The 23,955-nt window shown below is 40.7% G+C and overlaps 1 pseudogene; it reads right to left on the minus strand.

Annotated features, from left to right (window-relative positions):
• LOC102469311 (E3 ubiquitin-protein ligase RNF14-like) overlaps window positions 1-23,955 on the minus strand; it is a 64,727-nt pseudogene that overhangs the window by 34,343 nt on the left and 6,429 nt on the right.

Genomic DNA, 23,955 nt, shown 5'->3' on the forward strand with positions numbered 1-23,955 from the left:
CCTCTATTTTTTTTTTTTCAAGAAAAGGGAGTTACTGTGTTCTTTTGATGGAGACATATTTCCTACTTTATTCAGACCTGAGGTTCTTCTTCTACTTCTAACCATTGGGAGATGTGTTCCCTTTCAAATACCTTTTAAGAGAACGTTTCCTCAAATAGGAGCAAGAGTGTTTACTTTTGACTGTGGAATGAAGACTGCCAAAGTCTCTCTTCTACTGTTTTTGGCAATGTGATCAAAGGAAAAGTATTCCCTTCAGCTGGCTGACAGAGGGTTTTCTGGCTTGGGGGTCCTGGGTCTGGGGCTTCAAGGGGCAGTCCTCCCTCGCAGTTCCTGGTCCAGGGGTTGAGAGATGGGAGTCAGTAATAATTCTTAAATGGAGCAAAAGAGAATAGAACACTCATGGGAATAAAAAAAAACTTTAATCACTTTTCTAAGAATATTTCCTGTCTACACATTTTTGGAAAACAAAATACCTCCTAAAAGCAGTCACTACCAGGAAGCAAAAAACAATTTGGAACAGAATGTATTAACAACTATGATATTCATTACCAAAGAGTAAAGAGTTGAGGTAGAGGAGGCTGGAGAAAGAGAAAAAAAGTAAGAAAGACAAAGAAGATAAGATGAAAGAAATATTCAGTAAATCATCAGGAAAATCTGTTATTTGGTATCATTTAGTCCCCAAACACAAAGTCCAAGTCTCGGATCTAATTCTTGTGCTTTTCTGATAGTTGTGATGGCTAAGTCCAAGTCAGATAGAGAACAATTAAGGAGGTATATTCACTTTTATTTTCTGGGAAGAGTATAATTTGAGAGAAGTTGTTTCTTTGTTATCTAAATGCTTGCTTCAAGCTAAATAGTGATTAACTTACACTTTCCCCAAACCTTGCAATGGCCCCCAACTCTAGTCCTCCATCTGATCCTCTTTACATTCAAACTATGTTTTGCAACAAACTTTACTTCTCACAGAAAAATTATTTTTCTTATTTTCTCTTAAGGACTTTGGTTGTCATCAATTTACATTGAGGGGAATTTCTCCTTGACTGAATTATACAACTTCTTAACTTTGCTAATCCAATTTTGGTACACTTAAAGTTATAATGTAAGTTAAGTTATAATCCTTCTCATGAAGGATTAATTCACTGAAAGTCAAGACCAATGTTGACAATAATGCTCTGGCTGAGTTTTTGCCTATTTTAAAATATAAAAATACCATAATTGCTTCCCTTTTCATTGTAACATGACTAAAATCATCATAGATATATGTAAAATATAAACAAACTAAAAGTAGCATTGAAAAGCTCACAATGTCTGGGCATGAGAGAATATTGATATACTCAAGGATGGGGATCACTAGCAGGCTTCTTACCTTCTAACTACAAACACAACTGGCTTCAGAAGGCCTGCTACAAAAGGCAGGATGCATGCACCTGAGCAGAGTCTAAACTACACCCATTTTCTGCTGATGTTGGTTGCTTGATTGCAATTGGGATTCTGCCATAGTTTCATACATAGTGAGATTCCCAGTACCAGGGAGTCTCTGATACCTCTGTCACACTGCTGATCATTCTCTGCATGCCATTCTCTCTAGGTCCTGACTGGGAGTAAAATGACCACAAATGCCAAAGTGTGCCTTGTAGTGGGTGCCTTTGAAGGTTAAGACAAACACCTCCCTGGCAATTCTTTATCCACTCCTACTCCCACCATGCCATTCTCTGACTAGTTTGCCTGTGGTCACTGCCACTTCCATTTTTACAGATGTACAAATATATTTCTGCCCCAGTGGAATCATAACTGAGCTTCTAAGTCCAATGACTTTATGACTTTCTTCTTTTTTAAACAATTTTTTATAACACAAAGGTTATCACGTGATTGAATATTTCTCTACTTTGTACACAATTATTCCAATGACTTTCATCTAAATAATTTGCTCTTTGTCCTTTACTATTTCCTGTACCTTCTGAGAGGGATATGCAGTCCATACAGCTGAGATGAAATCCAGACTCTGCATCTGAGGAACCAGCCTGTATCACATGGTAGAGATTAATAGCATGGGTTCTGGAGCTAGATATCCTGGGTTTGAATCTCAGCTCTACTTCTTACTAGATGATAATGAATAAGGGCAAGTTATTTCATCTCTTTGTCTCCAGTTTTTCATAAGTAAACCAAGGATAAAAATTGTGCATACCATATTTGTTAGTAGTTGATAATTAAATGAGCAAAATCATGTGAGATTCTTAATCCAATGCTTGGCAAAACATAAGTGCTCAATAATTATTAGGCATCATCAATATCCCAGAATTTACTCCCACTCTTTATACACCAAATTAAATACATTGACCAAATTCTTTTCTGCTAGGATAAGAATCATTAAGTTATGAGGAATGATCCTGCACAGATGACCACACCTTGGAAGTATAGGAGTTTAATTGACACTAGTTGCATTAAGCTGGGGTGGAGAGTAGACACGGGGGAGATTTTCCCAGAAAGGCTTTTACTCCAAATATGTATCATAAAAGCTGTTAACTCTGGAACCGACTAAGCAGAAACAAAGCTTCTCAGAGGTTGCAAGACACCCTTCCAAGGAAATGAGTTATTAGGAAGATTTTTATCTGAACAGCCCTAGAACCCCAAAATCTCAATGTGTTGTGAGAGTTAAAATAAAAGCCTCCATGGAAACACATGCATTCGCTGTGGCTTTGAACACTTGAGAAAAAAAATTATCTACATTGGTACTGAGTGACCCTGAGGCTCCGGGCAGTTCTGTGGATGGCAAGTTTATAGAGCAGACATCATTCTGTGTCATAAGTGACTCTTTGTGGCTATTGGAGAGACTGGGAGGACTTCACAGCTAGACCTGCCACACTCTCATGATTTGGAGTGCTCTTTGCAAAGAATTACTAAACCCTACGTTAGCCATGGTTCCCAAGATTCTAAGACACTGTCATTCTTTAGAGCACAGTCCTATTCTGTGTGTGTGTCCCCCACTTTCAACTTCTCTTCATACCAAGAACTGTATAAAAAATACACTACTTATTTGAGTTACTCCTCTCTGTAAAAGAAAACAAAAGACTACTATGGTTTGACTGCATCTCCTGAAAATTCATATGCTAAAATTTGGTGAGTTGGGGCCAGCAGGTGGCATAGTAATTGAGGGCACTGGACTCCCATATGGCTGACCATGGTTCGAGTCCTGGACCTAGTGGCTTTCTTTCTCTCTCTCTCTCTCTCATCAAACTAGAAAATAATAATAATAATAAAAGTTAAATAACATAATTCTTTTTAAAAAATGTGGTGAGTGATTGTGAAAGTATTAAGATGGTTGAAACTTAATCTTACTATTATATTAAGAGACAAAGTCTTTGGGGGATTATTAGGATTGTAGACTAAGGTTGAGCCCCCACCTGAATACTGGTGAGTTTATAAAGAGAGAGAATGACACAGAGACATGATCTGCTTTGTGCACACTCCTTCCTTTTGCCATGTTGTAATGTAGTGAGAAGACCCTCACGAAGCGTCAGCACCATGTTCTTGGACTTCTCAGCCTCCAAAATTGTGAGCTAATTAAATGTCTATTCTCTTAAGTTGCCCAAACTCAGGTGTTTCTGTTATTGGTAACAGAACAGACTAGAACAAATAATAAAAGAACCAGAACCACTTTTGCCACCAAACTCAAAGGATTATTATGGTAGCCACAAGGAAGTTCAGCTGCAAAGAGTATGGTGACCTGACAACCTCTATATACTGACCCTTTCAGATCCATCTCACTCTTTAAAATGAGACCACACTCTTCCTGAGCAGGTCAGAGTCAATGACTAGCCAGGACCTGGCCATTTCTGCCCAGAGCAAAATTCTTCTAATGAGAAATTCTTGCTCCAGAGCTCTCCATTAGATTGGTTAAGATGCTGTCAGAAATGTATTGAGTAATGAGGCTATCCAATATTGTTTCATCCCCCCTTTTGTTTTCCACAGATGCTCCCCAACAAACCTCTTGCATTCCTACGTCTCTTACACAGTGCCTGATTCCTGAAGCACTCAAATGACTCGGTCATCTGTTTTTGCAATGTAAGAAATTTCACAGGAAAGTTATGTACTCATTCAATCTTCCCCTACCTTCACCTCCACCCCTACATAAACACACACACTATCCATGGTGTTTTGTACAAAGAAAAATAATTTAAAACTGGAAAAAAAACTTCTACTGATTAATAGCCAGTTCGCAGTAAGAAAAAAGAAAAATAATACACTGTAAAGTTGTATGTGATTCAATGTAATATAAACAAGATTGTGATAATAATGAAAAAAAAGTTTTAAAGAGAAAAAAGAAATGGATAAGTGCTTCCTCTCATCCCAGAATGATTCAGACATGTTTGATAGGCCAGATGGTTCACAAAGTGAAATCTCCAGGGAGTCTATAATCAGATCCGGGTGCACAAAGGCAATAAATAGGAGACACAAACTACTTGCAAACGTGCCATGCTATTTTTGTTGTGTAATTCCCACAAAATCCCAAGGGATGTTGGGACCCAGCTTATCTCTGTGTCACAATGATATCTGAGTCAGGGTGAGCATGACTAGCGGCTGAAAGCTCTACTACTGTCCAGTTAGATATGAAATCAGAAAAAGGAAAGTGCGAAAATGTGCAATTGACCCAGAAAATTGCCATCTCTAGAACTTATCATTTTGCCTTATGGGTCGTAAAGTACTTACCAGTGTCCTTAATTACAAATGAGACCCTTCTACACATAGAGGTTCAGAAAACTTTTTGTGCTTTCTTTTTTTGTTGTTCATTCATATTGTTCATCATTCACAGTCTTATTCCAAACAGGTTCCCAGTTCAGAAAAAAAAAAAAAAAAAAAAAAAAGGTCTAACAGTCTAAGTCTAAATGACCCCAATACTAAAGAGATCTATAGCCAGTATAAAGTGGCTATGACAAGAAAAGGTGTTGGGACATAAACCTGTGCATTTTACTCTTCTGTGCTTCATTAAACTTTATCTGAGACCCTCTCTGCCTTCCCTCCTCCCCTGTAGCCAAGATGCCAGACATGAGTCACCTATGGCTTTAGGGGAAGTTGTCAGAATATAACCAGAGAACAAAGGTGTCAAAATCCTGACTCTTGAGTTTTTCAAAAGCCAGAGGTTCAGGTGTAAGACAGAAAAGATTTGGAATCATTTGTAACCTAGTTTTCTTCTCCTGCCCCAGATTCTACCCACTGGAGAGGGGAGAGGGAAAAGACTGCAGAGAAAAGAATAGAGTCAAAAGGGAAGAAACATCAAGCTTCACTGGAGAAACCCTCAACAGTGGCCAGAACCAGATAGCAATCTGCCAAGGAGCCCATTGATTGAGAATCCATCAGGAACAATGCCTGGCTGCAACCATTCAGCAGTTCAACTCCTCTTAAACTCCTAGACACCTGAACAAGATGAGACGAGATCTCCAGTGGAATCAAGACTTGGGAAGCACTCATTTCTACAAGATTTGCTCTTAATGTCAAGTGGTCATTGCTTTGCAGATACAACCAGTTGATCTATTAGAGTTCTCGTGTTCCTGCCCTTCTTAGCAATGAATCCTGATGAAACAATATGAAGCTGAGACATAATGCTCTGGTCATTAAAGCCAGCTTTTGAAAATGGCCACACTCACTCAGATATCTGCCATTTGCAAATATGTTCTAAATACCTATTTTTTGCCTCTACTTTTTAATTTTTTATGCTCCCATTTTTTAGTCAGGGTTCTAACTGGATGGATCCTTTGAGGAGGGTTTCATTTGAGGAGGGATTACTGGGATGTGATTAGGGCTTAAGGAAACCAACAGAGTTCTCTGAGGATGTTAACTGCCAGAGCCCTTACTGCCCCTGTGTCTGAAGGAGCAAGAGGTAATGACAGTTACCAGGACCCAGAAAGAGATTATAGCTGTATGGAATGGACTGCGAGACAAGATTTGTGCTCTACAATAGAGGGACATAACAAATTCATGACAAGCTAACAGGGAGGGAGCCAGGGAATAAATGCTCTATCCCCACTCTCCTCCATCTCTGCCCTTTGATCTCCTATCAATTCCTCCCATTGGCTGAACCTAGAAGGCAAGGGGGCCCACTGAAGTAATCCATGTAGGTCAGAGCAGAGTAGAGGAGTGTGATGTGTGGGTGAGTTGTGTGTGAGATGGAAAATGGAAAACATTCAGCACAGACTATTCTATGGGAGTTTGGAGATACATGCAAGAACTTCCTGGAAAGCCTTGGTCCCTTTGTGAATTTGTTAAAAGCTATAAACCCTCACAACAAGAAAAAGTGCAGTAAGTATAAATATTTGATTTTGTGTGACATTTCAAAGGATTTTGCAATCCCTGTGGCCTCTCCATAGCATATGTAAGAGTTCCATGGATACCAAGTTAAGAGCCTCCTGCTCTGGGGAGCTGTTTTTAGGAATGCATGCCATCTTGTTACAGTTCTTATTTTCTTCACTTTTTTTCCCTACTATGTTTCCAGCAATGTAGATATTCCAGAGCAAAGCTGACACCTTTGGCCAACTATAAATGAAACAACCAAGCCCATTCTTTACACATATCTGCCCAATCTGAGCTATATAGTATAGAGGCTGAGTAGCAGAGCTCTAAGGAGAAGCAGGCAGAAAATGTGGGGCTGGCCATGTGATACTGGGTTGCCTAGCAACACTAGCTGGGAGGCTCTCCTTCCTGAGCTCTCAGCAGAGCAGCAAGGAGAATTGGTTTAAAAAGTGTGTTTGGGGGGGGGAGAAAAGGGAGGGAGGAGAGAAGCAGAAAGCGAGAGGGACAGAGGCAGACAGAGTAAAACATAGAGACAATGACAAGCAAAGGGGAGAATCATAAACAACAAAATAAGTTACGAGGAAAATTAAAAGCAAATCTAGGGGAAATGGAGAGAGCTTCAGAGGATGGGCTGTGAGGTGAATTCAGTTAATGGGAAAGGAATAGGAGGAAAGGATGGCCAGAGGAGTGTCCAAAGGAAGGAGTGCAGGGGTGATGAAGTAGGTCGGGTGGGGAGATGATCGAATCAACAGGAGCAGCCCCTCTCATGAGTCCCCTCACTGATGACTGCTGTGTTACCTTTAATTCACAATGAAAGTCACCTAGTTTCTTTTTCTAACTGTAATTTTGTCTCATAAGTCAACTCATCAGTTGCAGCAGCACCACCAGGAATTCTTTATTAAGCACTACTGGGTCCACAGCATCGCTCAGCCCAGTAAAGATCCTCTTGTATAATAACCACAGTGATGACTCAGCCCCAGAGCCCAGCTCTTTACAGTTTACCAGCACTTTCACAGCTGCTTTCTCATGGGACACTGACTGCAGCTCTGTGAGGTAGGCAACGCAGGCATTTTCATGACTTTAGCTCCACACATGAAAAAACTGAGGGTCTGAGAGGAAGCGTGATTACACAGGACCCCATTTGGGAGGGTTAGACCTAGAGCCCTAACTTCAAGATCCAGGGCTTGGGCTGGAACATTGGTCTGCTCAGACTTTCCAGTCACTCCTAAGTGTGGTAAAACTGTAGGCCAGCAAGGCACTTGCCCTCCACCACCTACTGATGTGAGAGCTGAAGAGTGCTGCCAAGTCCCAAGCCAGCAGAGGACCTCTTCTTTCATCTTCCTTCCTCCTACTGTGCAAATATATCTATCTGTGTCCCCGAGAGCAGAGTTTTACTGGCCTAGGTATGCAGCCAGCTTCTAACCACCCTTGAAATATCCCTGAGCATTCCACCTCTCAGGAAAACCTTGCCTCTCTCATTTCCAGAGCAACTTCCAGCCGTTGCAAAAGACCTCTTTGACACAGGAGGGATAACTGAGAGACAGAAGCAACTGGTACTAGGGCCAGAGGAGCTGCAGGGTCAGGCAGAGAAGAAGAGCTGGTGGTTGAATACTAAAGTGTTCCTGTTCCTTCTCAAGCCTCTCCAATGCTTAAGGACTGAGATGGAGCAGACATGCACTCAAGGCCTCCAGCACAAAGCTTCTCCCCTGCCATAGCCTCCCCCTTGTCTGCTCCATCCTGAACTTGTTGGCATTTTCCCCAAAAATGCTATTCACCTCAGCAGCCTCTGATGATTCTTCCATTCCTTATGGTATTAGTCTCATCACTCTGGCTTCCCAGAGACACTTCATTTTGCTGAAACCTCCCTTTTCAACTTAATATCTGTATGTTTCCCAAAGCACAAGTGTGGCAAACTGGGCCACTTGCTGGTTCTCAAAACACACTCCACACCACACATCCATGCCCTTGCTCAAACTATCCTATCTGTCTGCCCAGTATGCCCTCTCCCTTCCAATCAGACAATATTTTCCACTTACTTCTCCACATAACATTTAGCTCTGTAATGTGTCATCTTGGCTACTCTGAATTACATTTTCCAAAAGTTTCCTTCCTGTATGTTAGGGTAGACCACAAAAAACTCTAATAGAAGATTTGGAAAGTGGAAGGGTAGTGCTGCCATTTTGTAGCTCACACACATAGTCACTTATCTGCTAGCTCACTGTGTTGGTGTAAGGCACTAGTCATATCTGAAATCCTTCTACTTTCCTGTGGATCTTATTTCAGTTTCTCTGACTTCCGGACCAAGTGTGTTCTCAACTCCATAGTGAAGGGCTAAATGTTCCACTTCTACAGGACATCAAGGACACAGACAAAAAGAACTGACACAGGTTTTAGTCCATCCTTTGGGCTCCAGCTCACACTTGTAAGTCCTACTCACTCCTTACTCTCCCTCATGTCGTATCCACCCTCCATTCTCCACATGTGGACTTAGAATTTTGCAAGTCACTTCTCTATTTTGGGCCTCAATTTTCTCACCAGTATAAAAGGACAAATTTTACCAAATCTCCAAATTCTAAGAATATTTTCAGCTCTAGCATTCAGAATAACCATAGCTATGACTCTTTATTGGAAATTTTGACCTGTAGAACTGGAAAGGCATTGAACTGAGGGTAGAAGATCTGGACTCTAACCTCAGCTCTGCCTCCGAGTAGCTGAGAGACTTTGATGAAGAAACTTCCCTCTCTGGGATCTACTTCCCCTTCCATGTTCCCTCATAGAATTTAGATTTACTGCTATCAGTGGTTCTCTACAGCATTAATATATCAGACAACTCTGAGCCTGAATGTTTGTCCCTAAATCAGGTCAGGGTCATTGCCTGCATTTCCTGTTTCCCTGAGCATTTGTGGCTTTTTCTATTTTCGCATGCATAAAATAGTTTCTCATTGAGTCCTTCAGTATTTCAGCCTTGAAAACCTTGTGCTTCTTTTGGGAAACACGGGTCTCACCTAACCAACATACTGGGGAAAGGTTAAGATGTTTTGATATTTTCCATGGATAAGTCTTCAAAGGGTTTGGGTCACAATTTGCCTTTTATTCCTCCAACTGGATGAGGACCACTGAGAAAAAAAAAAGGAGGGAGTGGCTTTGTTACAGAGTTTGAAACAGCTTAATATTTGTGAATATTGTTGTGAATATTCTAATGATACTAAAATTAGCGGTGAAGCGTTAGTTTTATTGTAGGCTCCCTATTTTCCAATGCTTATGACAGTTGAGCCCCTTTATGGTATTGAGGTTGAGGAATAACATTGCATTGACTTCTCAGTAAGTTGGGGAAGTAATGACATATTAAGTCTTTCCATCTATGGATATAGCATCTGTATTCTTTTCTGTCTTATTTCATGTCCCCCAATAAAGTTCTATAGTTTTCTATAAAAGGTATTACATATTTAATATTAGAGTTATTCCTAGGTACTTCATATGTTTAATACCACTGTAAAAGTCAATTTTTTATTTTATCATCTAACTGTTTTCTTGAGTCAATGTCGTTCTCCTTTTTTTCTAACTTCTTGAAAAGAATACTTAGCTCATCATTATTATTTATTGCCAGAGGGCACATGCACTCTTCAGAGACAGACAGAGATAGAGAAGGAGAAAATACTCCCCAATGGGACATGTTATACCACAATCCCTTCTCCTCCATTTCTCTATCTTTTGGAGATTTGGGCCATGCACACACATGTTCCAAGCATGTTTCTCAAGCATCCAGAGATGGAATTCAAGCTAAACAGTCAGCTATGTGGGATCCAGCTCTCTTACTCACCAGGACACCAGAATAAATAAAAACTTGAACACTTTTTTTTTTTGAGAGGTTTTGCTATAGGGCACATGCGCTCGCTAGAAAGACAGAGAGAGACAGAGAGACAGAAAGCGAGAAATCACCCCCCAGGGGGGATAGCCACACCACAATCCCTTCTCCTCCATTCTCCTCTCGGGATCTTGGGCACGCACACACACACGCCCGGCATGAGTTTAAGCCACCAGGTCCAGGACTTGAACTGTGGTCGACTACATGGGAGTCCAGTGACGTAGCCATTAGGTCAACTGCTGGTCCCAAAAACCTGAACAGATTATAATAGGTCAATAGATTGAATCAGTAATCAAAAACATCTCAATAAAGAAAAGACCTACTCCATTTGCTGGTTTGACTGGAAAATTATACCAATCATATAAATAACAAAGTTTATTTAAAATTTCAATCCATTTTGAAGTTCTTTTATGTGTATGGTGTAATATATGGGTCCAATTTCATTCTTTTACACACACACACACACACACACACACACACACACATATATATATATATATATCCAGTTTTCCCAGCATTATGTATTGAAGAGTATGTCTTTTTCACATTGTGTATTCTTGGCAGCTTTGTCAAAGATCAGTTTGCTGTACATGTGTGAGTTTTTTTCTGGGAACTCTATTCTGTTCTATAAGTATATGTCTTTCTTTACATCAGTACTATACTATTTTAATTACAATAGGTTTGTTATATATGAGGGAGTCTTCAAAGAGTTCATGGAAAATGTTTTTTCACTTTTTTCTTTAATTGCCAGAGGGTGCATGCCCTGGTCAGAGACAGAGAGCAAAAGAAAGAGAGAACAAGCACCTTCCTATAGGGAAACCTTCTTCCTCCATTTCTCTATCCTGTCAGGATTTTTGGCACACACACACTCACATACATGCACCTGGCATGTTTTTTAAGCTTCCAGGGCCAAGATTCAAACCACAGTCAGCCATGTAGTATTTGGCTCCCAGCACACTGTGCTTAACCACTGAGCTGCTGGGCTAGCCTTAAATGTAAATTATAAAAAAGCCATCCATGGATTTCAAAATTTTTTGCACCAAAATAAACTCATACTTTAATTTCATTTTTCTATGAACTTTTTAAAGTCCCCTCGTGTATGTGTGTGTGTGTGTGTGTGTGTGTGTGTGTGTGCGTTTTAAAGCTAGGTTTCCATTATGTTGTGATCCCCTGCCTCAACCTCCCAAGTTGCTGGGATTACAGGCACACACCACTGCACCTGACCATTAGGTTTGACTGGGAATCAAATCCAGGCTTCCATGTGGTCCCAGCCTGTGGAGAGCAGCATCTTAATGTTCTCCATTGGGACACATTTTAAAATCAGGAAATGTAATGTCTCTGACTTTGTTCTTACTCAAGATTGCTTTGGCTGTTCTATGTGAATCTGTAGATTGCATGGCCTCTTATGGCCATTTTAACAATATTAAGTATTCCTATTGATGAATGTGGAATATCTTTCCATATATTGGTATCTTTTAAGTTTCTTTCATCAGTGTTTTGTAGTTTTCAGTGTGCAAGTCTTTCACCATCTTGGCTAAGTTCATTTCTAAGTACTTAATGCCTTTCGATGCTCTCATAAATAGAATTATTTTCTTAATTTCATTTTTGGATAGTTCGTCGTTAGTGTATAGAAACACAAATGATTTATATTTGTTGGTTTTGTATCCTGCAAATTTACTGAATCATTTATTAGTTCTAACAGTTTTTGTGATAGCATCTTTCGAGTTTTCTACATATAAGATCATGCCTGAGATAGTTAAACTTATAGAAGCAAAAAGTAGAACTGGGTGGAGGGAAAAATAGGGAGACAGTATTCAATGGGTTAAAGTTTCTGTTATACAAGATGAACTCTAGACCTCTGCTGTACAACATGATGCCTATAGTTAACAATACTGTGCACTTAAAAATTTGTTGTGGGTCAGTCTCATCTTTAGCGTTTTACAACAAACAAGAAGCATGAGGAAACTTTTGGAGATGATTAATATGACTATTGCTTTGATTGTGGTGATGGTTTTATGGGTATATATCTAAACTCATCACATTGTATTCATTAGATATGTGTGGATTTTTTGTACAAGGGGTCTTCAGAAAGTTCATGGAAATGTGAGTTATTATAAAAAAAAAAAAAAAAAAACAAAAAATCTAGCCAGTGGCAGGGTGATTAAGGCAGCTGGATCTCACATACTGACTGCAAGGTTTGAGTCCCAGACCTGGTGGCCTAAAAAGCATTCTGGGTAGTGCCAGCAGGTGGTGTGGTGGTTAAAGGCACTAGATTCCCACATGGCCAACCGTGGTTCAAGTTCCGGACCTGGCAGCTTGCTTTCTTGCTTTCCCTTTCTCTCTCTCTCTATCTCTCTCTGGTGAAATTTAAAAAATAATAATAACAAATGGAATTAAATAAATAAATGTTTTTTTTAAAAAAAGAAAAACATGCTAGGCACATTTGTGTGCATTCCCAAAATCCCAATAGGAGAATGGAGAAGAGATTGCAGCATAGCCATCTGCCCAGAGGGTGATTTCTAACTCCATCCCCCTTTCCTCCACTGTCTCTCTTTGGTGAGCATTGTGCCCTATAGTAAGGTTAAAGTAATAATAATAATAAAACCATGCATGAATTCAAACAATTACTTGCACCAAAATAAATTCATACTAACTTGTTATAACATGTCTGAACAGGATCTAGAGACACTAGAAGGATTTTTTAAAATCAGTTTGAAAAGGGACCTTATCAAAACAATATGAATTCTGCCAAAATCGAAGCAAGAACAAATACTAAATTTATGGTGAAGTTTGGGTGAAGAATGGCGAAATCATCAACACATTATGAAAAGTTCATGGAGAATTATGCCTCAAATAAATCAGTAGTTTACAAATGAATAACTCATTTTAAGAAGGGGCCAGGCAATGTTAATGATGAAGTCCACAGCATCAGACCATCCACATCAACTTGAGAGAAAAAATTGATCTTGTTCTTGCATTAATTGAAAAGGACCAAAAATTTATGGCAGAAACAATATACCATAGATGTCTCAACTGGCTCAGCTTACACAGTTTTGACTGAAAAACTAAAGTTGAATGAACTTTCTGTTCAATGGGTGCCAAAATTGTTGCACCCAAATCAGCCACAGACAAGAGCAGAGCTTCCAACGGAAATTTAAACAAGTGGGAATTAAGATCCTGAAGGATTTCTTTAAATAATAGTAAGAGGAGATGATGCATAGCTTGACCAGTATGATTCTAAAGACAGAGCACAATCAAAGCAATGGCTACCAAGAGGTGGAAGTGGTCTAATCAAAGCAAACACCGACTTCTCAAGAAAAACAGTCATGGGCCACAGTTTCTTGGGATGTTCCAGTCATTTTGCTTGTTAACTTTCTGAAGAGCTGAAGAAAGGTATCCTCTGCTTATTATGAGGGTGTTTTGAGAAAGTTAGCTAAAGCTTTAGCAGGAAATGCCCAGGAAAGCTTCACCTGAGTCCTTCTCCACCATGACAATGCTCCTGTTCATCTCTCTCATCAAGCAAGAGCAATTTTGTGATAGTTTCAATGGGAAATCATTAGACATCCATCTTCCAGTCATAATATGGTTCCTTATGACTTCTTTTTGTTTGCTAATGTTAAAAAATATTTAAAGAGCACCCATTTGTCTTCAGTTAATAATATTTTAAAAATTGCATTAATGTGGTTAAATTCTCAGAATACTCAATTCCTGTTTGTTTTTGTTTGTTTTGTTTGTTGTTGTTGTTTGCTATAAGGTGTGTGCACTCACCACGAAGGGACAGAGAGGCAGGCAGACAGAGAGGGAAAGTGAGAAATCATCCCCAGGGAGTATATCCACACCACCAATCCCTCTCCTCCATTCTCCTCTCAGGATTTTGAGTACGCATGCACACACATAAAGCATGATCTTCAACCGCTGAGTCTGGGACTTGAACCTTACAGCTGGCCATGTGGTATCCAGCACTCTAACCTTCACACCACCTGCTGGCCCCCAGAATACTCAATTTTTGGGAATGGAATAAATTATTGATATCAATTGACCAAAGTGTCTTGGTAGAGTATGTATTAAAAAATAAATTTTTTAATTTTTATCATTTAATTCCAGGTTTTTCCATGAACTTTTTGAAGTTCTCACTTGTATTAATGATATCTTAATAAAGCTATTTTTTAATAAAGCTATTTTTAAAAACATGATACTAGGCCAGCAGGTGGCATAATGGTTAAGGTGCTGGACTCCCACATGGCTGACCACGATTTGAGTCCGGGACCTAGCAACTTGAAAATCACACCGGAAATGTGTGTGTGCATGCCCAAAATCCAAGGAGGAGAATAGAAAAGGGATTTCAGCATGGTCATCTACCCTGAGGGAGTGATTTCTCACTTTTCCTCTCACTATCTTTCTGTTTCTCTCCTCTCCTGGCAAGTGCATACAGCCTGTGGCAAAAACCCTTTAAAAAAAAAAAAAGATACTAATAGGATGGCTACAATTTTTTTTTTAATGTGAAATGACAAATGTTGGCAAGGGTATGGAAAAGTTGGACCATCATGTACTACTGGTAGGAGTTTAAAATTGTGTGGCCTCTGTAAAAAAAAAAAAACTGTTTGGCAGTTCTTCAATAAGTTAAAAATAGAATTACTTTATGATCCAGAAAGTTCCCTCCTAGGTATGTACTCACAAAATTTAAAAAAAAAAGTTGTTTTTTAAGGTACAAGATGAAGACATATACACAAATTTTAAAGCACTTTAAGCAGTACTTTATGCAATAACTAAAAAGTGGAAACCACAAAAATGCCCATAAACAGATTAATGAATAAACAAAATGGTGCAGACCTATAAAACTGAATATTTGGTATAGAGGTTAAGGCAGCTGGATCCCACATGGTTGACTGAACTGTTCAAGTCCTGGACCCAGAGACTTGAAGATCATGCCAGGCACATGTGTGTGCATGCCCAAAATCCTGAGAGGAGAATGGAGGAGAGGGGATTGTGGCATGAGCATCCCTCTTGGAAGGTGACTTCTCACTCTTTCTCTCTCTCTCTCTCTCTCTCTCTCTCGCTCTCACTCTCGCTCTCGCTCTCACTAGTGCTTGCGTCCTATGGCAAACTTTAAAACAATGGAACTATATTCAGCCTTAAAAAGGAATTATGGGCTCCAGCAAATGGTGTAATGGATATGTCACTGAACTCCTATGTAGTCAACCATGGTTCGAGTCCCGGACCTGGTGGCTTAAACTCATGCCAGGAGCATATGCATGCATGCCCAAGATCCCAAGAGGAGAATGGAGGAGAAGGGATTGTGGCGTGGCCATCAACCCCTAGGGGGCACTTTCTCACTTTCTGTTTCTCTGTCTTTCTGGCGAGCACACGCACCCTATAGCAAAATCCTCTCAAAAAAAAAAAAAGGGGGAATTATGTATTGATACATGCTACAACATGAATCAACACGAAAACATTATATTAAGTGAAAGAAACTAGTCACAAAAGGCCACATATTGTATGATTCTGTTTATATAAAATGTCCAGAATAGACAAGTCCCTAAAATCAGTATTTTAGTGGTTGACAGGACTGGGAATAGGATGGGGGAGTGGCAAGTGACTGTTTGGGTATGGAGTTTATTTTGAGAGTAATGAAAGTGTTTTGACACTAGATAGAGGTGACAACTATATAACTCTTTGAATATACAAAAAAAACACATCGAATTGTATGCTTTAATAGAGCAAGTTATATGGTGTGCCAATGAATCTTTTTTTTTTTTTGGAGAGGTATTTTTTTGGAGAGGGTGTGTGCACTTGCCAGACAGACACAGAGAGACAGAGAGATAGAAAGCGAGAAATCACCCCCCAGACGGGATGGTCATGCCGCAATCCCTTCTCCTCCATTCTCCTCCCAGGATCTTGGGCACACACGCACACGCACCCAGCGTGAGTTTAAGCCACCGGGTCTGGGACTCGAACCATGGTTGACTACGTGGGAGTCCAGCAACATAGCCATTATGCTAACTGCTGGTCCCTGCCAATGTATCTTAATAAAACTACTATTTTTAGAAAAAAGAAAGAAAACGAATGAAGAAATACTGTAATACCTTGACTCCTTCTGTTTAGTGGCCTGATGAAAGGAACACTTACAATCTGCCTCTCATTGCAAGTGTTGCCAGATGTGGCTACACCTTCCCACATGCATTGTGAAACCGTTGAGTAGTCAGAAATTAGAATCCAACTCTGGATGAAGGGCATGATAGCCAGCCTCACTCAAGAAAGACATACCACATTGGATTGAATTTATCCTTTGTTCTTAGAGAATGGGGATGGGAGTGAGGGAGGTGTTTGGTCATTTTAGGCACACTACTCTTCACTATACCAAACCGGAATGCAAAGAAATTCTGCATTCTGCCCTGTGCTGCATTACCAACCAGCCCTGTGTCTACATGGATATCTGAGGCAAAGCTGCTACCAGTGGAGTATAAATGCTGAAGCTGCTGCTGTAAAAACTGCCCTGAGAGTGTGACTGAAAAGCAAACAAGAGACATCAGTTCGTTCAGCATGGGCTGAGAACACGGAACCAAAGTCTTTTGGAAGTATTAATAAATTGTACAATGATAATAAAATGCTAAGTCAAGCCATTAGAAATTCCAAGGTGGGTCCATATGAGTCAGGTGTTAACGCTCCTACTGGATAAGCCAGCAACGATGCTCTAGGTCCCACAAAGAAAACCTATGGTGAGTGGTCAGTTGGTTTGTACATTGCCAAATCTAAATTAAGAAGGTGAATTAATAGTTTTTAAATGAACTAAGACTCATTGAGTTTAGCAGTCTTTATGTTACTTGAGGTTCTAAACTCTTCTTGGAATCTGGTCTATGTAGGAAAAGACCTCTCCTCATCTCCTGGACTTCAGGGGCTTCATGCTGGGGTAGACACATTTGGGACACATTCCAGGCGCTGGCTCCTGCTAGCCTGCATTCTACAAGCCTGTTTCTGCCCCCAAGCAGTCATATGGCTTATCTCAGGAACTATGAGTAGAGCCAGCCTGCTTTGTGACCTTCATTTTTCCTTCCCTTCATCACACTGGTCCTACTGATTGTCCAGAAAATGGCCACTTAACTTCATGAGAAGTTGATTACTTGAACATTGCTGATTAATTAATGTGCTCAGCAATTGCTTTAGGTATTTTCCATGTATTCATTTGTTTTACCCTATCAGGAAGTTCTATTTACTATCCCACTTGAGAGATGAGGAAACTGAGGAACGAAGAATTAAATAACCTGCTCAACATCGCACAGCTAGTGAAAATCAGAACTGAGATCTGAATGCAGTCTGGCAGTCTGGCAGTCTAGCTTCAGAGCCCAAGCTCTGACCATCATGTCCTCTCCACTCCTGACTACAAAAGGAAAGATAATAGTCCCCAGTTTGCAGGGTTATTATGAGGATCCAATTATTATTATTAGTCCTCTGAGTAGAGTGACCACTTCTGACTAGTGGGCTGGGATATGGAGTACATTTTGCAAATTGAGTCTGGAACAAGCATTTCCATTTACTTTAATAAACATAAGTGATTCTAAAGTGAGGTTCTGCATGAACAGAGTTCCATAATAATGCATTTCACTGGAAAGAAGCTCTCATAGCATGTTTATACTTAGTGGAACACAAGAAAGGTCACTTTGACTTCATTTGTAAAGCTGACTCTTAAGTAGCATCCACAGGTTCACAACAAAGTTTTCCTGAGCATAATAACTTGTGGAATAGGGTCATGCTCTTGAATATGAGTGTGTCCTGTTCTGAAAGGCCTTTCTTTGCCATACTCTAGCGGTGTCGGTGTTAGTAAACATAGCTTTGGTGGCTGCTCATCCATTAAGGCATGCTGGCCCTTCACGCTCCACTTCAGCTCAGCAGGAGCCACGTGGGAGAAATGAGTCTAGGGGAACCAATTCAGTGTAATGAGCAATGTTCCCGCAAACAACATTAGGAGCGTGGGAGCTGTCAGAAGAACTGCGGTGGGCTCCTGTCATCTGGCTTTACGGAAATTCTTGCTGCCCAAATAAATGCTACACTCACCTCTGGTTTCTATGCTAGCCCACTCTGTAAATTCAAGGGATTAAATGAATGCAATATGCCCACATCCTGAAGAGTGAACTAGAGAATGGCTCAATTCTTAAAAACCCCATAATCCCCAAGAACAAACCAAAGGATTAAACTAGTCAAGCCCAGAAGCTAAGAAATGAATCAAATAAATAGTTTAAGCAACCTTTCCCTTGGGCTTGGCATTTCTAAAGGAGAAAAAGGGATGCCAGGGGAGTAAATGTGGCTCCTTGTTGATTAATTAAGAACACTTAGGCACCGTTCTGTGGAATCAGTCATTTGTAGCTTGAGTTTTTTCACTAAGATTTCGACATTGTGAATTAGTCCCTAAAATGACTTATGTAATTTGTGCTTTTAGGATGTCAGGTGTTAAAATTACTTTTCAGTGCAACCCACACAAATCCTGATTGGGTTTGTTTATTTGTTAAATGAGGTAGGGATTCAGGGGAGAAATCGTGATGGACAAAAGGAGTTTGTTTTTTATAATGAGAAGAGATGTGGAAAGAATGTAGCTAGGGACAAAAAAAAATTAAGCTCACAGACTTTTAAAGGAAATAAGACATGTACACCTAGGACTCTAATAAAAGGGCCCATGTGACAGCCACTTAAATGGAGCCATGCAGAGCCCTCACAACTGGCTTTGGGGAGACTGATATATGGTATAAAGTTTTAAAGAGGTTGGATTTCGGCAGATGCAGGTGGCAAACTGAATACCTATCCCCAAGAGGGGGAGTTACTCAGGGAAAGGCCAGGAGCCCCTTTGGATTGGAGCTGGGTATGCATGACAGTTGGGACGGAATGCAAAGAAATTCTGCATTCTGCCCTGTGCTGCATTACCAACCAGCCCTGTGTCTACATGGATATCTGAGGCAAAGCTGCTACCAGTGGAGTATAAATGCTGAAGCTGCTGCTGTAAAAACTGCCCTGAGAGTGTGACTGAAAAGCAAACAAGAGACATCAGTTCGTTCAGCATGGGCTGAGAACACGGAACCAAAGTCTTTTGGAAGTATTAATAAATTGTACAATGATAATAAAATGCTAAGTCAAGCCATTAGAAATTCCAAGGTGGGTCCATATGAGTCAGGTGTTAACGCTCCTACTGGATAAGCCAGCAACGATGCTCTAGGTCCCACAAAGAAAACCTATGGTGAGTGGTCAGTTGGTTTGTACATTGCCAAATCTAAATTAAGAAGGTGAATTAATAGTTTTTAAATGAACTAAGACTCATTGAGTTTAGCAGTCTTTATGTTACTTGAGGTTCTAAACTCTTCTTGGAATCTGGTCTATGTAGGAAAAGACCTCTCCTCATCTCCTGGACTTCAGGGGCTTCATGCTGGGGTAGACACATTTGGGACACATTCCAGGCGCTGGCTCCTGCTAGCCTGCATTCTACAAGCCTGTTTCTGCCCCCAAGCAGTCATATGGCTTATCTCAGGAACTATGAGTAGAGCCAGCCTGCTTTGTGACCTTCATTTTTCCTTCCCTTCATCACACTGGTCCTACTGATTGTCCAGAAAATGGCCACTTAACTTCATGAGAAGTTGATTACTTGAACATTGCTGATTAATTAATGTGCTCAGCAATTGCTTTAGGTATTTTCCATGTATTCATTTGTTTTACCCTATCAGGAAGTTCTATTTACTATCCCACTTGAGAGATGAGGAAACTGAGGAACGAAGAATTAAATAACCTGCTCAACATCGCACAGCTAGTGAAAATCAGAACTGAGATCTGAATGCAGTCTGGCAGTCTGGCAGTCTAGCTTCAGAGCCCAAGCTCTGACCATCATGTCCTCTCCACTCCTGACTACAAAAGGAAAGATAATAGTCCCCAGTTTGCAGGGTTATTATGAGGATCCAATTATTATTATTAGTCCTCTGAGTAGAGTGACCACTTCTGACTAGTGGGCTGGGATATGGAGTACATTTTGCAAATTGAGTCTGGAACAAGCATTTCCATTTACTTTAATAAACATAAGTGATTCTAAAGTGAGGTTCTGCATGAACAGAGTTCCATAATAATGCATTTCACTGGAAAGAAGCTCTCATAGCATGTTTATACTTAGTGGAACACAAGAAAGGTCACTTTGACTTCATTTGTAAAGCTGACTCTTAAGTAGCATCCACAGGTTCACAACAAAGTTTTCCTGAGCATAATAACTTGTGGAATAGGGTCATGCTCTTGAATATGAGTGTGTCCTGTTCTGAAAGGCCTTTCTTTGCCATACTCTAGCGGTGTCGGTGTTAGTAAACATAGCTTTGGTGGCTGCTCATCCATTAAGGCATGCTGGCCCTTCACGCTCCACTTCAGCTCAGCAGGAGCCACGTGGGAGAAATGAGTCTAGGGGAACCAATTCAGTGTAATGAGCAATGTTCCCGCAAACAACATTAGGAGCGTGGGAGCTGTCAGAAGAACTGCGGTGGGCTCCTGTCATCTGGCTTTACGGAAATTCTTGCTGCCCAAATAAATGCTACACTCACCTCTGGTTTCTATGCTAGCCCACTCTGTAAATTCAAGGGATTAAATGAATGCAATATGCCCACATCCTGAAGAGTGAACTAGAGAATGGCTCAATTCTTAAAAACCCCATAATCCCCAAGAACAAACCAAAGGATTAAACTAGTCAAGCCCAGAAGCTAAGAAATGAATCAAATAAATAGTTTAAGCAACCTTTCCCTTGGGCTTGGCATTTCTAAAGGAGAAAAAGGGATGCCAGGGGAGTAAATGTGGCTCCTTGTTGATTAATTAAGAACACTTAGGCACCGTTCTGTGGAATCAGTCATTTGTAGCTTGAGTTTTTTCACTAAGATTTCGACATTGTGAATTAGTCCCTAAAATGACTTATGTAATTTGTGCTTTTAGGATGTCAGGTGTTAAAATTACTTTTCAGTGCAACCCACACAAATCCTGATTGGGTTTGTTTATTTGTTAAATGAGGTAGGGATTCAGGGGAGAAATCGTGATGGACAAAAGGAGTTTGTTTTTTATAATGAGAAGAGATGTGGAAAGAATGTAGCTAGGGACAAAAAAAAATTAAGCTCACAGACTTTTAAAGGAAATAAGACATGTACACCTAGGACTCTAATAAAAGGGCCCATGTGACAGCCACTTAAATGGAGCCATGCAGAGCCCTCACAACTGGCTTTGGGGAGACTGATATATGGTATAAAGTTTTAAAGAGGTTGGATTTCGGCAGATGCAGGTGGCAAACTGAATACCTATCCCCAAGAGGGGGAGTTACTCAGGGAAAGGCCAGGAGCCCCTTTGGATTGGAGCTGGGTATGCATGACAGTTGGGAAGAGGAGGAGAGAGTTAGGAGGATAGCTTGTAATCAGTGGTAAACAACTGGAATACAGAGTAAATGAAAGAGACAGTGAACAAAAAAAGGAAGAGAAAACCAATTAGAAGGCTATTGCAGGAGCCCAAGGAAGGGATCAGGGCCTGAGCTGGGTCAGGAATAGCAGCATGAACAGATACAGTGGGGAGAAGCCCACAGAGAGCAACTCAGAGGTCAAGGTGAAAAAGATGTGGTAAGCCACACAGAAAAGCCAAGATAATAAACAAACACAAAAAAAACTCCGTGCCACCTCCTAAAGTCTCCCCAAAAGGGAGTCTGTTACCACAAACTGCAAAAGAGTAAATGAGAGATTAGTATGGGAGGCCCCAGTTGACAAAGACAAGAAGTATGTGAACATGCAGTCACTTCGAGGGCATATTTGATTGTTGGAAGAAGATATAATGCTGAAGCAAGACACCAGGTGTGGCAGCAGCAGGCAGCATGGGTGGCAGCAAGCCCCAAAGGTGCAACAGTACCACTCCCCGCACAACACCACTGTACACACAGGCCCTTGGAGGAGACTTGTCTCTCACCCTTAGGCCAATTGTTTCAGAACATCCCATCCGAACATGAGTGCTCCCCGATTAGGAGGGTGATTTCAGTACCAACCTTTGTGTCTGCATTTCCAGTGCTTGCAATTCTTTAAATTATAAAACTGAAGACTGGGACCAGCAGTTGGAGTAATGGCTATGCCGCTGGACTCCCATGTAGTTGACAACAGTTCGAGTCCCAGACTCGGTGGCTTAAACTTATGCTGGGTGCATGTGCATGCATGCCCAAGATCCCGAGAGGAGAATGGAGGAGAAGGGATTGCGGTGTGACCATCCGCCCTGGGGGGTGATTTCTTGCTTTCTGTCTCTCTGTCTCTCTCTGTCCTTCTGGTGAGCACACATGCCCTATAGCAAAAACCTCTCCAAAATAAATAAATAGAATTAAAAAATAAATAATACTTAAGACTAGGGGCCAGCAAGTGGCATGGTGGGTAAGGGTACTGGACTCCCACATGGCCAACCATGGTTCGAGTCCCAGACCTGGCAGCTTGCTTTCTCACTTCCCATCTCTCTCTCTCTCACTTTTAAAAAAATCCTTAAGACTGGATAATAACTCAGTTTTCACCTGGGTTAACCAGTAGCAACCTCTCCATAGCATTCCCACAAAGTGGTTGTCGCCAGCAATTGGGGGCTCAGTCCATCTTTGGCTTGCCCTGACATTATTTATCTTTTATCCACTCTTCCCTAACAATCACTGTCAGTAAGTATTCCAAGTGCTTTACCAACTTGTTCTCACCTAATCCCCCACAACACTCAATTGTACAAACTGAGGATCTGAGAGAGAGAGAGAGTGACTTGTCACACAACTGATGAGTGTCAGAGCTGCAATTCCAGCCCCTAAATCTATCTGACTTTGATGTTTCCTCCATTAGGTATAAGTCAAAGCCAAAATCTGTCTTTCTAAGAATTCCATCTATTGCCAGAGTTATAAGCTCCCTTCTTGGGAAGAGAGTGATTTCTTTGAGGTACAGTTAGAGACACGAATCTTCTGGATCCCTTTAATTACCAAAGCACTTGAGAAATGCCAAGAAGGCTATCAAAATGAAAGGAAAACAAAGCCACATAGCAACATCTTTGGAATAGCCTCCTGTCCTTACCCAATCCAGACTCCTTGACATGTGGCACTCAGGCTTCTACTGTCTCAAGGGTCACCTATGAGCCTTCTAACTAATAAATGCAATGGCCACTTTCAAGTCATCATTCTCCATGAGCTCCAACTTACAGAAAGTTTCTCCTCTTTTCATTTCTGGGATGCTTCCACTAGCATATATCTATTGAGTGCCCACTGTAAGCCAGACTCTGGACTGGGTTCTAGGCAGACACAAGCTAAATGAGATGTTTCGTTTTGTTTTTCGTTTTTCTCTCTACTACTATGACCCAGTGCTTGAAAAAGTACCCAACAACAGTACTCGGTAAATTGTTGATGAATGAATGAGTGATGACTCTAGATATGGAGGGAGAGAGACAGAAGGAAATTTTATAGAGTACTTCTAGGTTACAATCAGATCTCATCCAAGTATCAGTCCAGAGATTGAGAACATCCAAAAATTAACAGATTTGCAGGGACCTAACATGAGATTGAGATATTCTGGATTCAAGATACATGTGAAATATGCAGAAAGAATTGCCCATGGGCCTTTATAATAATGGTACAAGCATTGGGAGGGGAGCAGGGGAAAGAATATATGTATCGGTTACGCTAGGCTTTGCTGAAATGATAGATAATTCCCCAAATCTCGGCTCATCTGCTCTCTCTTCCATCTGAGGACTCGGAATCTAAGTTCCTTCCGTTTTTTATGCCACCATTTCAACACAGCTTTCAGGATCGCTGGGGCAAGAGGAAA

This window comes from Tupaia chinensis, unplaced genomic scaffold (genome assembly GCF_000334495.1).
Source record: "Tupaia chinensis unplaced genomic scaffold, TupChi_1.0 Scaffold145456_1, whole genome shotgun sequence".
Taxonomy (NCBI): domain Eukaryota; kingdom Metazoa; phylum Chordata; class Mammalia; order Scandentia; family Tupaiidae; genus Tupaia; species Tupaia belangeri.